This window comes from Mustela nivalis (assembly GCF_964662115.1).
Source record: "Mustela nivalis genome assembly, chromosome: 6".
In the NCBI taxonomy this organism is placed as follows: Eukaryota; Metazoa; Chordata; class Mammalia; order Carnivora; family Mustelidae; genus Mustela; species Mustela nivalis.
Window position 1 is genome coordinate 37298247 of NC_139025.1, and position 14923 is coordinate 37313169.

Sequence of the window (14923 nt, forward strand, 5' to 3'; positions counted from 1 at the left end):
AAAAGAAGGGCATGGAGAAACACGGATCTGGACAAGAAACTCTGTATTAAAAAGATGTTAGGCCTCCTCAGTTTAATAAGTTTAAAATAATTCCAATAGGATTTTTGAACTGGGAGCCCTGCAGAGTGATTACAGTCATTATATGGAAAGTGAAATTGGTGAGGATAGCTAATAATTAAAAAATGATAGGATAAGTGGGTTAATATACATTAACATGTATTATAAGGTTATACTAATTAAAGAAGCATGGCACTGGCACGAGAATCAACGAAACGGAACAGGAATCTCAGCCACAGAGCTGATGCTACCTGCGTAAGAATTTAGTATATAAATGGCAGTGGAGAAAGATGAAGTAGTCAATACATTGTATTTAGACAGTTGGTTACTATTTGGAAATAAAACAGTAAGTGAAGAACACCATAAAGAAAATGATCAATACATTTGATTTGAAAAAAAGAAACATAAGTGTACTGGGAAAAAATAATCACGATACATGAAGGTTAAAGAAGGTTATCTTTGAAACATAGGGTATATTCTAATCAATAAGAATAATAACTGATCCAGAAGAAAAAAAAAAGAATATGTATAATTTACAAATAAATTAAGGGCCAGTGAATATTGGAGTGAAAATATTCAAGTTAAACAAGATAAAACCTCTGGCCTATCAAATTGACAAAAGGAAGAGAGTGGCACCCAGTGTTGGTGAATACAAGAATGTGGAGGAAATGTAAATTGGTTCAAGTTTTCTGGCAAGCCATTTTTCAGTATAGATCAAATGCTGAAACACGGGTCTGTCTCTGACTCAGCAATTCTATCTCTACGGTGTATCCCCGGGAATAATCATACATATGTACAACAATATATTTATATAAGACAATTGATCACCAAAGTATTTATAGTTGCTAACAGAAAACTAAAAGTGCAGTAATTGGGAATTGGGCCCCTTCAGTTATGGAGCAAACTTACATTGTAAACTTTTATTTTATTTTATATTTTTTAAAGACTTATGTATTTATATTAGAGTGAGAAAGAGCTCTGGGGAAGAGGGAGAGGGACAGAGAGAATCTCAAGCAATCTCCATGCTTCGCAAGGAGTCCAATGCGGGGCTGGATCTCATGACCCTGGGATCAGACTTGATCTGAAACCAAGAGTCTGACCCTCAAAGGACTGCCCCACCCAGGCAACCCCCAAATGTAACCTTTTAAACAATAGTGAGAAGTGAGGTAAAATAGTGAGGATATAATGTCTGATAGAAAGAGATAAAATTCTGTATTTCCTCTATAAAAACATTTACAGAAAATGCTTATTATTTTTTTCTGTACTTTGTTATCTTGAACACATAAGTCAGAAAAAAAAATGTTATTTGGGTGCTCCTCAGTTGTGGTTATCGTTTTATGATTATCACTGTTCTATACAGATTAGATTAAATGTCATCTGGGTTGTCTTCTTCTTGGTTGCTGATGCTTTCCTTGTCTACCACTCTGACTGTAAGTGAAAGATCAAGACACCAAAGTGGGATTCAATCATAAACCACAGCACTGCTTCTTAAATTCATCTTCTCAGTATTTTTCAGAGCCTACCAACAGCCTAGTAGCTTTGTCCCTGTGCCCCACTCTTCACCAGTGCTCCTTCCGTACATATTTTAGTCTTCTTTCTGCCCACACAAGGAAGCCCAAGGCTTGTGGGGTGCTCTCCATTGGGCTTTGGAGGGGAGGGAAGCTGAGTAGTTAGAGGTATTTTCTTTCTTCCATAGCAGTGGGGTTGGGGATAGGAAGAGAGGGAAGGGGAAGATAATAAACATTTATAACTTAATATCTTTTCTTGTATCCCTGATACATTTATAATGCAGCTGTTTGTTTTACAGGTCAGGGAGGTCACTTGTCGAACTCTGGTGTGATACTAACATCATGTCTTTCTCTTGAAATCCATAGATACTCAGGAGTTTAAACTACTATATTGTCAAGGACATCAGGGGTAGCTGGGATGGCAGTTTCTACCAGACCAGAAGGTTAAAGGCTCAAGGCTGAAAGGGGAATGAGAGATAAGATGATGGCACTCTTGAGTCGTCAGGAATCGGTCCAGAAGCAAAATGAGGTTGTGTTGGTGGGAGTCATGTGGACACAGGGTCAGGTGGTTGACGGGAATTTATGAATGGGAAAGGGTACTCTTCCAAAGAAATGCAAGAAGGAGCCAGGTCCAGCAGCTGGTGGGCTCCCTCTCACCTGCCCCCTCATTGGTCTTCAGGAATTAAGGGGTTGGTGGCATAAGCACGTTACTGGTCCTGCTAAGAGTGAGCCTCTGGAAATGGCTGTTGGTTTTCTTGATGGGATTTGAGGCTTGGAAGGAACTTGTGCCAAAAATGAGGATTGTATAAAGAGGAAATTATAAACAAGTAATCTTGAGGCTTGGAAAATGTTGTGTCATTCCCCTGGGTCATCACTGAGAGGAAATTGACCTCAAAATGTAAGAGCATGAGTAAGGGGAGGGAGGCAAGTGATTTGGGCAAATGAGACCATGAAAAGAACTGATTTGCTCAGTAATTTATTTCAGTATTTCAGTAGATTGTACCCTGGCAGCTTGGAGCATAGTAAACACCAGTGGGCTTTCTTGTATATGGGGATTTCTGAGTGTCTTTCTGAAGTTCTGTGATCTATTTTAAAAGAAAGTGTGTGTCCAGGGGCACCTGGATGGCTCAGTCTGTTAAATGTCTGCCTTCGACTCAGGTCATGACCCCAGGGTCCTGGGATTGAGCCCCACATCGGGCTCCCTGACCAGCAGGGAACCTGTTTCTCCCTCTGCCACTCCCTCTGCTGTGCCCTCCTGCTCTCTCTCTGTCAAATAAATAAATAAAATCTTAAAAAAAAAGTGTGCTTCTGGACCTGTGGAAGTATCTACTTTTGCTGCTGTCCGTCTGTCTATCCAGTGTAGGGGCTCATGCAGTCCTGGCTTTCAGAACCGCTGGTGGAGCTCATCCAGACATGTCTGATTTGTCTGGATGAGCTCCCCTCACCCCGTTTCCCCTCTCTGGCTCAGTAACTGGTGTGCTTCTCTCCCCATCTCCCTTACCAACATCTGTTGTCCTCTGTTTTCCCCACATACTGAGGTTCTACAAATGATTAATAACTGACTAGACTGTGAATTCCTTACAGGCAAAGACAAACTTCTAGGATCCAGCAGTGTCTTGGAAGTAATGGGTATTTAATAAATGGGTATTTGTTGAATGAATGGATAGCCTAAAATCCACCCTCCCAACCCCCGAAGAGAGCATACATTTTACAGATGATCACACCAAACTGATAAATCTCTAATAGGGATTTCAGGAGCTTCTGATAGGTTGGAGGAGAGTCTGCAGACTGCTTTCCTTATACTCAGGAAATCACAGTAGAGGGTCCTGGTGATACTTTCTGGTGTAGAGGCCAGGAGACATAATTGTTGAATTGAAATTGATCAATTCTAGAAAATAAGGAAAGCTGTTGAGCTCAAGGCTTGGGCTCACTCCAAGATAGACAGTGATGGCATATTTGGCTAGTTCCCAGCACTGACAGTTGAGACAACCCTGATTTGGTATTGTGTGATATAATGCAGCCCTTTAGGTCTTCAGTTTTAGGGCCTTGGGGGAGAAGCCCAAGCCCTTGACCTCAGCGGCTCCACCATCACTCGCCACCATGCTGCCTGGGAGCCCTGTGGGGGCCAGCGCCGGCTCCTCAGACTCTGCTTCCTGATTTTACTGCCCAGCCAAGAAGGAGAGAGAAAAATAACTGAACACATCTAATTATGCTCCAGATAGTTTTTTTTTTTTTTTTTTGGAAAATATAGAATTAGTGAGGGATAAATGAGCATTAACCATACTTCTTGAGACAAATTCATACTTCCTTTGTCTTTTAAAATCATCACATTGGCTGATTCTTCAACGGTCAGCAAGAACTTTTCTCTTTTCGACTTTGGTCTAAAGTCTATGAAGATCAGGTCTTCTGGCTCTCTGTGAGTATGTCATTGGTGACTGGTTGTTATATGCCCCCAGGAAGAGTGAGAAGAGGTCAGCCTTGCAAACCAGTAAGTCCTGCTCCACCTAAAAATAGAAATGGCTGGAGAAAAGCAGAGATAGACAAGAAGGGGGCAGTGGCCTCATCCAGTGAGAGAAAATACTAAAGAAATGATTTATGATATTATTTAAAGCCTATGTGCTTTTGAAGTATTCAGGTGAGTGTATTTTTAGCAGATGAGAGAATTAGGATTTGGCACTTGCAAGCAAATGGCAGCCAGACACTCGTGATTAATAACAAATATCTATTGGATGTCCCTTTGCATGTCATCACCCTGAATTCTGAAGGGTTTTCACCTTGAGAGTTATAGAGGCCTTGACCTTTTATTTAAGAGTAAGGAAAGGCAAGAGAATAAACTATACATAAAAAAATCCAGAGCCAGCAGCGGGGCTAGAAAGATTATCTAAAAATCCAGTCAGATTCTTCCTATAGAGTTGTGGGAATTTCCCAGTTACTCTGTCAAAGGTCTCATCTTCACATTCCTTTTCTTAGGAAATACTTCTTACCCCATCTCATGTCCCATTCTGATGCTGTTGTTTTTCTGGAAATGGGACTGGTGGAGTGAACTGGAGGGCAGGAAATCCTAGGAGTGGGGAGTGGAAGGGGTGGGAGGGTCTGGAGGACCCCAGAGACTGGTGAGAGTTCTAGGCGGTGGGTAGTGGGGGTCGGGGGGAGACTTGGGTGGGGCAGAATAACAAAATAGTTCTTTCCTCACAGCTGCATGTTGGAGGGCTACAGATTAGGAGGAAGGGATATTTTTGTGAGGGTTAAAATCAGCTTTAGAAATATTCCTTGACTACTTTTCCAGGGCCAAAAAGTATTTTTTGTATCATGTCTTTCGATGTAACTGTTGTAATAAAGGAATTGGTTTGAGTGGATGGTTCCAGATACGGGAGACAGTTCTTTGATATTGTTTTAATCCTATTCCAAATTCATACCTTGCCATATCCGCAGATGCCTGATTTAGTGCAGCAATGGTAAAGCAGAATAACGATCTTCCAAAGGTATCCACCTCCTAATTCCCTAATCCTGTCAATAGGTTACCTTATTTGTTAATGTGATTAAATTAAGGATCTTGAGCTGGGGAGATTTTCCTGGATTACCTGGTGGGCTCAATGTAGTCCCACATGTCCTTATAAGGGAAAGAGGGAGGTGGGGGGAGGGAAGTGGGGGGAGGGGGGTGGGCGGGATCAGAGTCAAACATGTCAGAGCTGGAGCAAAAGTTGGAGTGGTACGAAAGGGTCCACAGAAGCTAGAGAAGGCTGAGAATGGACTCTCCCCAGAGCCGGTAGGGATACAGCTCTGCCGACACCTTGATTGTAGCCTAGTGAGATACATCTTAAGAAATATAAGATGATAAGCTTGTAATTTGTTATGGCAGCAATAGAAAACAAATACAGTAATTATGTTGTAAAATAGCTACTAGTCAAATAAATGTTTGCAAGTCAGTGATGTTTGGGGAGAGAGGACATTCTTTCCCTTGACTTAATGTTTTCAGGTGAAGGGTTTAATAAGTGTTAAGGCTTGGCCTGACCACCCCCCGGGAAAGTGGAGAGAATCAGAATGATCTGATTGCTAAGTGTGGTAGCAACACCTGGGCATGCCTTGCTTCGTACTCCCCACTTCCCCTTTGGGATCCATCTGCCCAGAAAAGTAAAAGTTCTGCTTTCTCTTTGGATATAGAGGTCTTTGTTTTCCAATGTCTTTTTTTCTTTTTTTGTGATGGATTAAGAAGCCCACTGTTACCTATGCCTAAGCCCATTCTGGTCTTTTTCTGTTGGATTCTTCTTTCTTTTTTTTTTTTTTTTTTAAAGATTTTATTTATTTATGTATTTGACAGAGAGGACACGAGTAGTCAGAGAGGCAGGCAGAGTGGCAGAGAGGCGGGAAGCAGGCTCCCTGCTGAGCAGAGACCATGACCTGAACCAAATGCAGAGGCTTAACCCACTGAGCCACCCAGGCGCCCCGGATTCTTCTTTCTTAAGCAGGGAAAAGAGGTTTTATTTATTGAATCCACTGAAACAACTCATCACATAGGTACGCTTTTTCTCTTTTCCTTGAATAACCTGTCATTATTTAATTTAGTTATTATGTCTTGCTTAGTTCCAGAGAGTATTTAAGATGACTTATAATACATCATAATTAAAAAAGAGAAGCAGAGGGAAAATGAAGGAAGGTATGATGAGATGAAACTTGATTAGGGTTAGAATCATGAGAGTCTACCTCTGGGGCTTGCAAGGGTTAAGGCTGGGGAGGCTCGCAAATCTGACCCTGGGCTTCTTTTCGATCAAAGCAAAGAGGGCAGCCTAATTGGTTAATGATTTATAGAATCATTGTAGAATCAAAATTGAATGATTTATGGAATATGATAGCACAACACTAGCAGGTCACTCAAGAGAAACATAAGTATACATAGAACTGAGACTGTGGGAAAACTTCCTCTGGGGCTTCATAATGGGACTGCTTATTGGATGTAGGGGCAGGATTCTGAACACTGTGTTGAGTAAACATGGCTGTACACTTCATGATCTATTTTTTACAGTATCCCTCCGTGTAAGTAAATGGCACAATAAAACACACTTCTTTTACTTACATTGCATATGTACTAAGCATCTTCTATGGGTCAGAGAAAGTGGTGCTGGGTGACCAAAGCAGAACTGTCCTTGTCTTCAGGGAGTTTATGGTCTAGAGGGGGAGCCAGATACCCTAAAAGTAACCCCACACCAAGAAAGGTACAAAGTCAGGCACTGAGAGAGTTTAAAACACGGGACTCACTCTAGATTGGGGGTCAAGGACAGTCTCTTTGAGGAAGTGACTTTAAGCTGAGATAGCAGCAATGAGTAAAGTGAGCAAGGCAAGGAGTGTGTGTGTGTGTGTGCTGGGAAGAGATCGGGGTGTGTGTGTGTGTGTGTGTTTAAGGGAGAGAGAACAACACACACAGAAGCCCTGAGGTAGAAAAGATGTGCAGGAAATGAAAGGTCAAGGTGGTCAGCGTGTAGTAAATGAAGGGGGTGAGCAGACAATGGCCTGGAGAGCTTGTGTGTTTTGTAGCACGAGCAGTAGGAAGCCTTTGAAGGTTTTTGAGGAAGGAAGTGACATGTTCTTATTTATATTTTAAGAAGCTCACACCGGCTGCTGGCTGCTTTGTGCCGGCAGGCAAGAGAGAATAGGGGGCCTGTTCTAGTGGCCAAGGAAGATGGCGGTGGCTTGGCCCGGGTGATGGCAGCAGAGATGTGATGTGTCTGGGGTGGTAAGGGCAAAAGCATGCACAGATGAGTGGCTGGCTGTCGATCTAGAGAACATTTCTCTCTGAACTTAATTTAATCCTAGATCAATGTCGACTGTTTCTTGACTGATTGACTCTAGCATTTAAGTTAGTTATTTATGCAAATGAACATGTTTCCTAGGATACACTTCATCTACAACAAGGTTGTACTTAGCGCCTCCGTGGCCCTCAACCTTGCCCATGCCCTGGGCCAAAGCTCACAGGATCCCTGGGGCTGAGACCTAGGAATAGATATCTCTGAAACCTCCCCAAATGATCACACTGTGTGGCTGAGATTAAAAACCACTGACTTAGAGCATTTAGATTGATGATGAGGGGTAACACGTGGGCTGAGAATTAAATCTGATATATATATATAATGTTGTAAACAAGGTGGAGAATGGATATGTCTAGTAATGTGAGGTTTGGAACCAACTACTTGCAGTTTTCTCTAAGCAGCTCTACATGTAGAAATTTAATCATGATCAACAGAGGAAACTAACATCCTTGCAAACACTTTAACTTTCAGTAGCTCTTGTCAAATTCGTCTGAAGCCTTGAACTGATAAATAAAGGTGAATTCTTGGGCACTGCATGAATTGAAGTGTAGGCTAATTGGACATAAAAGGTTTTGCTTCTAAATCACTGCCAGAGGCCAGCAATTTTGAGCATATGGTGGCTTCCTGGTGGTGGTTTTTAACAGAAAAGTCAGCCTGAATTCTGTTGCTAGGGGAAAGTTTCCAGGCCTTCACACTTGTTAGCCCTCATGTATCAGAAATGATTCATGCATGCACTGAGTTGTGAGTTCCCATCATCCTGCCAGTTCTGCAGAGGCTATTAGCTCTGTAGGGACAGGGAGTGGAGTGGATGTATCTTGTTTCTTCCAGCATCAATTTCATACGTTCCTCCATTTCCTAAAAATGCCCTGAGAAGCATTATGCAGAGGGCTTTGACTGGTTGCAAGAGCGAGCTGGGATTACTGTAAGCCTGTCACATATTCTGGATCCCTATTTTGTTGAAGGGTTGGGAGTTAGCACATGACCCAAGTCAGACCAATTGGGACCCAAGACTAAATTCCAAGTCCTTTACTTGAGCTATAGGACTCCTTCTGGCTAGAAGGGAGTGGGTAAGGAGATAGCTCCAGGAGCTACTGGTAGCCATTTGGAACTCAGAAAAGAAATCTGACAGTGGAATCAGTGTTGAGAAGGCAGGATTGAAAGATGTTGTTTGAGTCGTGTATTCAGATTTCACTTAAAGCTAAGACCAGGCTGCCTGAGTGGCTCAGTTGGTTAATCCTCTGCCTTCGGCTCAGGTCATGATCCCAGGGTCCTGCTCTGTGGCGGAGTTTGCTTCTCCTTTTCATTTTCCCTCAGTGCTCTCCCAATCTCACTCTCTCAAATAAATAAATAAAATCTTAAAAAAAAAAAAAAAAAAAAAAGCTAGGATTCCTCCTTTAACTGGTAGTGTTGCAGGCCCTGTATCTCTTGTTCACTGTAGCTCCAGCTGGACAATAAATGTCTATTGAATGAATGAATGGTAAGCAGAAGAAAGAGAGCAAGATTAGGAGAGAAATCAGTATGGAATTTATCTAATTTAATAAGAAATTACATAAAAGGTCATTTTCAAAGACCCCAAATCTCATCATTTTTCTGACTCTGAAATCTCCTTGAATTAGCAAAGTATGGAATTTCCTTCTAATTACCTTACACTGACAAAGTGAGCTAAAATGGAAAAGAGTAGTAATACATAATAATCTGGCCATGAGGTGGATGGGAGCAAATCCTTTTTCCATAACTCTAGTATCAAGAGGAATCTGACTGAGTTTTAATGCATGTAAGTCAGTAAGTTCCCAAGCTGAAGTATTTTATTATTTCCTTAGCTTTACACATGGTTCCCTTCATCAAAATTGTGTCCATAAATGAATTTATAGAGCCACCATATCATGAAAGAAAATGTATTATTTACCTGTTTCAATACACTAATCAAAAGATAAATATACCTAGTCAGTGATCCACATCATATAATTTGTTACCTTATTGGAGTTATGAGGATACTTTATACAAGGAATCTATCCCATTTCACCTATGACATATAGGTAAGAAGAAGAAGGAAAAAGGAAAAAGATCTCCATGATGACCAGTGATCAAACCAGTGATGATTTTTTACCCAAGGACATATTCAAGTATGGGAGACAATACACTTTTATAAATGAGAAAAAAAAGGTAGTTTTGCATTTGCCAATAGAAGCTTATACTAGTGTCTTCCAGGACATTATGCAATGAAAAATTTCATCATTTCTTCCCTTCTTGATTTTTTTTCTCTATTTTTTCCCTAATCACTAGAGAAATCTAGATTCTGGGCCTATGGAAAAGGGTGAAGTAGATACAATGATAAACGAAGGTAGGGTCTGCGAAGGTTTTAATCTTAGATCTCATGCTTTGGGAATCCAGGCACACTTGGTGAGCAGGTTCTCACCACCTGGGACATCTCTGTAGAACTAGGTGCCGGCTCTAGGATGTCCCCTTCCAAGTCTCCTGCTGGATAGACTTGTTGAGGGTCTAAGGAGCCACTACAGCCCTGAGTGTCTACACTGAGAAAACCTCAATGTACTATTCTACCAGAGTGTACATGAATGACTCTTCAATCTCTCTACTCCATTCCTCACTTCATCTAACAATAAGGGCCCAAACCCATCAGTCCCTTGGGAGCCTCCCTGATCGGCTCTACTTCTTTCTGATCCCAGCCTTGTTCTCCATTCCCTTCCAGTTCTGTCTCCAGACCTGTGACGTGGAGCTGGGTAGGAACACAGGGAATAGTTAAAGGGAATTAATCAGCTAAGGGCTGACTCTAAAATCTCTTAGAAGCCAATAAACAGATTGTGGTCTGAAGTTTGTCCAGCTGAATTTGCAGCTTGGAACATAGTCTCCCCACCCCCTCAATGTTTAGGTTTCTAGACTAGCCCACAATAGCACACACTACAACTGACTTCTTATGAATTTATATGAAAAGAGTAGTAGAAAGTATTCTCACTCCACACACTGTTAAACAACAACAACAAAAATTTTTTAGAACTGTATCTTGAACCTTAGTGGTCAAAGGAAAGCCAGGTGCAAGAAGCAGGAGGAGGGAACTAATGGGATTAATAATAGCTGACAGTCACTGCATACTTGCCATGTGGACACTATGCTAAGTGCTTTATGGGAATCATCTCATTTAATTTCTCATTTTAAGAGTCAAGGGAAAGAAAGTCTCAGGTTATATGATTTTCCCCAAGAACACACTAGTAATAAGTCAGGATGCTTGTCTAATTTCTAAGCCCAGGCTTTACCCACTCTGTGGTTTTGGTAGAGAGTCTGAAGAAAGCTTCTGGAAACTTACCAGGCTCTTGATGTCACTGGCTTATTATTAAGGCCAATTTTCTTAAACTCAGACTCTTGAGTTTTTTATTGTATGTCATCCTTTTAGCTTACACATGAAATGAGGGAGGAGAGCCTGAAAGAGAAAGATTTTGAAGCCTAAGGTGAAAGGCGGGGGTTGAGATGAATGGAAGGAAGCAAGGACATGAGGAGAAGGAGCAGGGAGTGAGTGCTGGAGAAGGTAACGGGAAACAGGCGTGGGGGGAGCCCAGTTGCCTTGGTTGTTGCCAGGAGAGACCTGAAGTTGGGGGAGGGAAGGGTGAGACACTCCTAAGCTGGGTCTTTGAAATGGTAGGAGACCTTGCACTAACTCTGGAACCCCCTCCAGGGTTAGGAAGAGGTCATTAATCATCTAATAGTAACACCAGCTGCATGGGTAATAAGGGTCAAAATGAGGGTTAGGATCCAAGCCTGTTCGAATTCAAAGCCTGGACTCTAACCACTCTTTAGACATCTGATGTCTCAGATGGTCTGCACTACTGTGTGTGGCTGTGGGTATCTTCTGGGACGTCCCTGCCATTGGTGGTTATGGATTTTATGAGACTGACGCGCTGCCTACTGCACTAAGGAGGCAGGTGGTGGTTATGGATTTTAGAACTTTCCCGGACCCTTCAGGTTCTAAGCATTTGACGAAAAAGAGATCACAGTCCCAGATTTATCCACTGGCCTATGCTCAGATCAGATTTGGACATCTTAAGAAATATATATATTTTCTAAATATATCCTGTGTATTAATGCAGCCAATTGAATCTTCTGCCTTTCTTCTCAATGAAGCAAAACAATCTTGTACTTATTCCCATTATTGAGTTTACACCATGATGACTCATAGGTAAGACAAAGTGATGCTGAGGAATACCACGGAAAGATCTGCTTTACTACCTTAATGCACCCAGAGTCCTTTAGCACTAGATGGAAACACCTTGGATGTAACATTTCCATAGATGCGATTGAGCACATTTTTGGTTTTTTAGTTATTCAGTAACTTGATATGACTGGATTGATTATCAATAATTGATAAATTATTTACTTTGTTCTTTATGTTTTCAATATTATGCTTTTCCAGAAACTGTTTAAAGGGGGTTACTAAAACAGATGTAAGATTTTTGTAAAGTGAGGAAATCAGAGTGAAGAAAAATTAATGCAAGAAAAATTAAGTGATGACAAAGAAAATGTTACTATACAAAATAGTAGTCTAAGCTGTACACAGACTTGTGAGAAGTAGAACACAAATTTGGTTCCGCCATTTGTGCAGCCAGTGTGAGGGGGTCATGGGACAACTCACAATGTACATATGATCCATCTTATAGTTAAGGACACTGATGTGCAGAGAGGGTCAGAAAACCCTGGATTTGTATTTAAATTCATGTCTGGCTGACTCTAAGCTCATGCTGTTTTCAGTAGCCGTGCTGCTTTTGTGAATACCCCTATATGAGTGGACTCAGAGACCAGTTTAAAGCTTTGCTTACTTGAAAACTCCCTTATTTGTTGAAAATTAATTTTTATGTAGTTTGATGACCTTGGGAAAATTAATGGATTTGAGTCTCAGTTTTCTTGTTTTTTAAACTGGGATCTCAACCTTTAAGGAGTTGCAGTAAGGATTAGAGATAATGTGTAGACATCTCACTAATAAAATGCTTGGGATATGATAGGTGTTCAGAATGGTGACCGTTATCAATTTCCAAAGCATTTTCGAACAGATGTTTCCTCACTTTGATAACGTCCCTCCTAGCGTTACAAACAGAAAGTTAACATTTCTTTTCTTCTTGCAATGTGTGAACTGTCAAGCACTTTTTCTGAGCACCTTGTCTCTCACATATTCTGGGAGCCTGTGAAGTCAGAGCTCTATCATTCTCATCTTTGAGATGAGGAGACTGAAGATGAGAAGTAAATAAAACCATCTGTTTCAGAAATGATTGTGGTATACGTTGTGGGTAGGAATAGGTGTGTTGATCAATCTGTATTAGTTGTAGGACTTTATCTGTAAAATATGCTAGTCCTGGTGCCACCCTTTTAGCGACGTATCAGAGATGGGCCTGTTGTGCAACTGTGTCAATGACCTCCATTCGTCTTGGAAGAGTCTAGGACTCTGACAGCCTAATTCAAAAGAAAACCACTACTCCAAAGTAGTCACTGTTATTGATGTGTTTCCCATACCCCGTCTGAAGGAGTCAAGAGGGAAGCCTTCCTTAATGGTTGAGGGGTTATTTTATGGCAATATTTTTCAGGCTATTCTGGTCATTATTTAGGCAGAATATGGTGGGTAGGTCACTGTATGGGGCGTTGCATCAAATCCTTTGTTGGTGCATTAGAAATGGCAAGTTTTATGCAAGCATGTTACTCCAAAGAGCAGGAGCACGGAAGGAGCTAGTTTTGGTGCCGTGGGTGGATCATTTCAAGACACCAGTTAGTGATGCCATCTGGGTTACCGAGAGACAAACAAGGGGAGAAGTATTTTTCTCTCTGTGGCTTTTAGAAGGGCTTATTCACATCAGAAGTGGGGAGGGTCTGAAGGCATATTTTATCATTTTTTTTCTGCTGGGGTTTTTTCTTCAGTTAGTTTTTGGTATAAATTAAAACAATAATGAGAAGTTGCAAATACCGTAGTTCTCCACCTTGTCATTTTGAACACTACTGTGCTCACAATATTCTTTCCAGTGCCCCCCAGAATCTGGCAGGTTCCTTATATTTGATGATACGGATGACACAGCACATGCCCTCTATTGATTTGAGCTGTAAAACTCAGTAAGAGATGAGTGAGTTTCAAATGAGTTTGAATTATTTGCCAGAGATTTTTTTTTTAAGGTTTTATTTATTTGTCAGAGAGAGAGAGGGGGGGAGACTGCACACAAGGAGGGGGAGCAGCAGGCAGAGGGAGAGGGGGAAGCAGGCTCCCTGCTGAGCAGAGAGCCCAACATGGGGCTCGATCCCAGGACCGTGAGATCATGACCTGAGCCGAAGGCAGTTGCTTAACGACCAAGCCACCCAGGCGCCCCTACCAGAGGTTTTATTTCTATAAAAATACTGCATGCGGCAAACAATTGTGGCCATTTAATTTTAAATCTCTGAGTTACCTCTCTTGTATAACTATAAAACACAACTGCTTGTATAGGTCTGTTGACAGTTGCATTTGGTTTGGATAAGAGCTTATGGATTTTTCTCTCAAAATGACAGTGGAGAATGGCTTATTTAAGGAGAATTATGGCAAAGAAACTTATGGTGATTGCTAATGTTTGCCTTTTCATCAGCACCCAGCTTCTGAAAGTGAGTTTGAGTAACAGAGCAGAGAGAGAAAAGGGGTGCTCCTCCCTGTAACATCAGCTCCCAGTAAAACAGCCGAATGACAACACTCATTCTCACGCTAGAAAAAAGAAAGATATAATGGGACAGAATGCCAAATTCGTAAGGATATTAAGAACAAATCATGGAACTCCAAAGAAATTGTCTACCTGTCACTGCTGGGTACGCCCCTGACCCCATCGCTCCCTTCCTTCTGCTTCCACTATTTCCAAGTTGCTCCCCTTCCTTTGGGCTTACCACCAAAGGGTTTACTTTGCAGTCATTTCCACCCAAAGAGTACGTTTGGTAGAAACCTTTGAGAGGCACTGGTGATTCCACCAGGACCTTTGGATGCACTTGATGGTAATGTGGTCTTCAAGGTGGAATCCGTACATGGTGTATTCATTTATCTTCCTAACGAGGAATCTCCTGGCCTGAATATAAGTTAGCTTGACATTTAGCTACTGAATCAACCAGCACTGGAAGGGGCTGTGCTTCTGCAGACACCGCACAGGCCCCAGGCTGACGTCGCAGCGGACCCTGGGTGCCCAGCCTGCACTTTGTCCTCTTAAGTTCTTAACAGCGTAACGAACTGCTCTGCAAAGTTAACTGGATATTGATGTCCTTGTCATCTGCAAAGCTGCAGAAAACACATAAAGGTAGTTAATGTGAGTGTCTTTTGCTTGTACTTGCTTTTCTTTACGTCAATAAATCCTAAACCTTCCCTTGAAGTCACCAAAAGCTACTGGCAAGTCATTCCTCTGAATGTGTGCCCAGAGACAAGGGGAATAAGTATTTGTTTAAAATATAAAAATAAAGCCTACAAGTTGTGATGGGGCTAGAAATCTCTTCCTCTCTTCCTCTTTCTCGCTAGTGATTATGGCTGTATGAAAGACTTGGGGGGATACAAACATGCTTTTAGTC

General features: G+C 41.6%; 1 protein-coding gene and 2 long non-coding RNA genes across 5 annotated transcripts in view; 1 reads left to right on the forward strand and 2 right to left on the reverse strand.

Moving 5' to 3' along the window:
* Positions 1 to 14923, reverse strand: part of RHOJ (ras homolog family member J) — a 78352-nt gene that overhangs the window by 31267 nt on the left and 32162 nt on the right. The window lies entirely within an intron of this gene.
* LOC309866428 lies at positions 1273 to 6967 on the reverse strand. Its single transcript, XR_014312654.1, has 2 exons — positions 6637 to 6967; positions 1273 to 1744 (listed from the first exon to the last, which is right to left on the reverse strand). It is a non-coding gene; the product is annotated as an uncharacterized lncRNA (long non-coding RNA).
* LOC309866419 overlaps positions 3353 to 14923 on the forward strand; it is a 128787-nt gene continuing 117216 nt past the window's right edge. For both annotated transcript variants that reach the window (XR_014312642.1, XR_014312643.1), the window contains exon 1: positions 3353 to 3981. This is a non-coding gene — a long non-coding RNA (uncharacterized lncRNA). The remainder of the gene's footprint in view (positions 3982 to 14923) is intronic.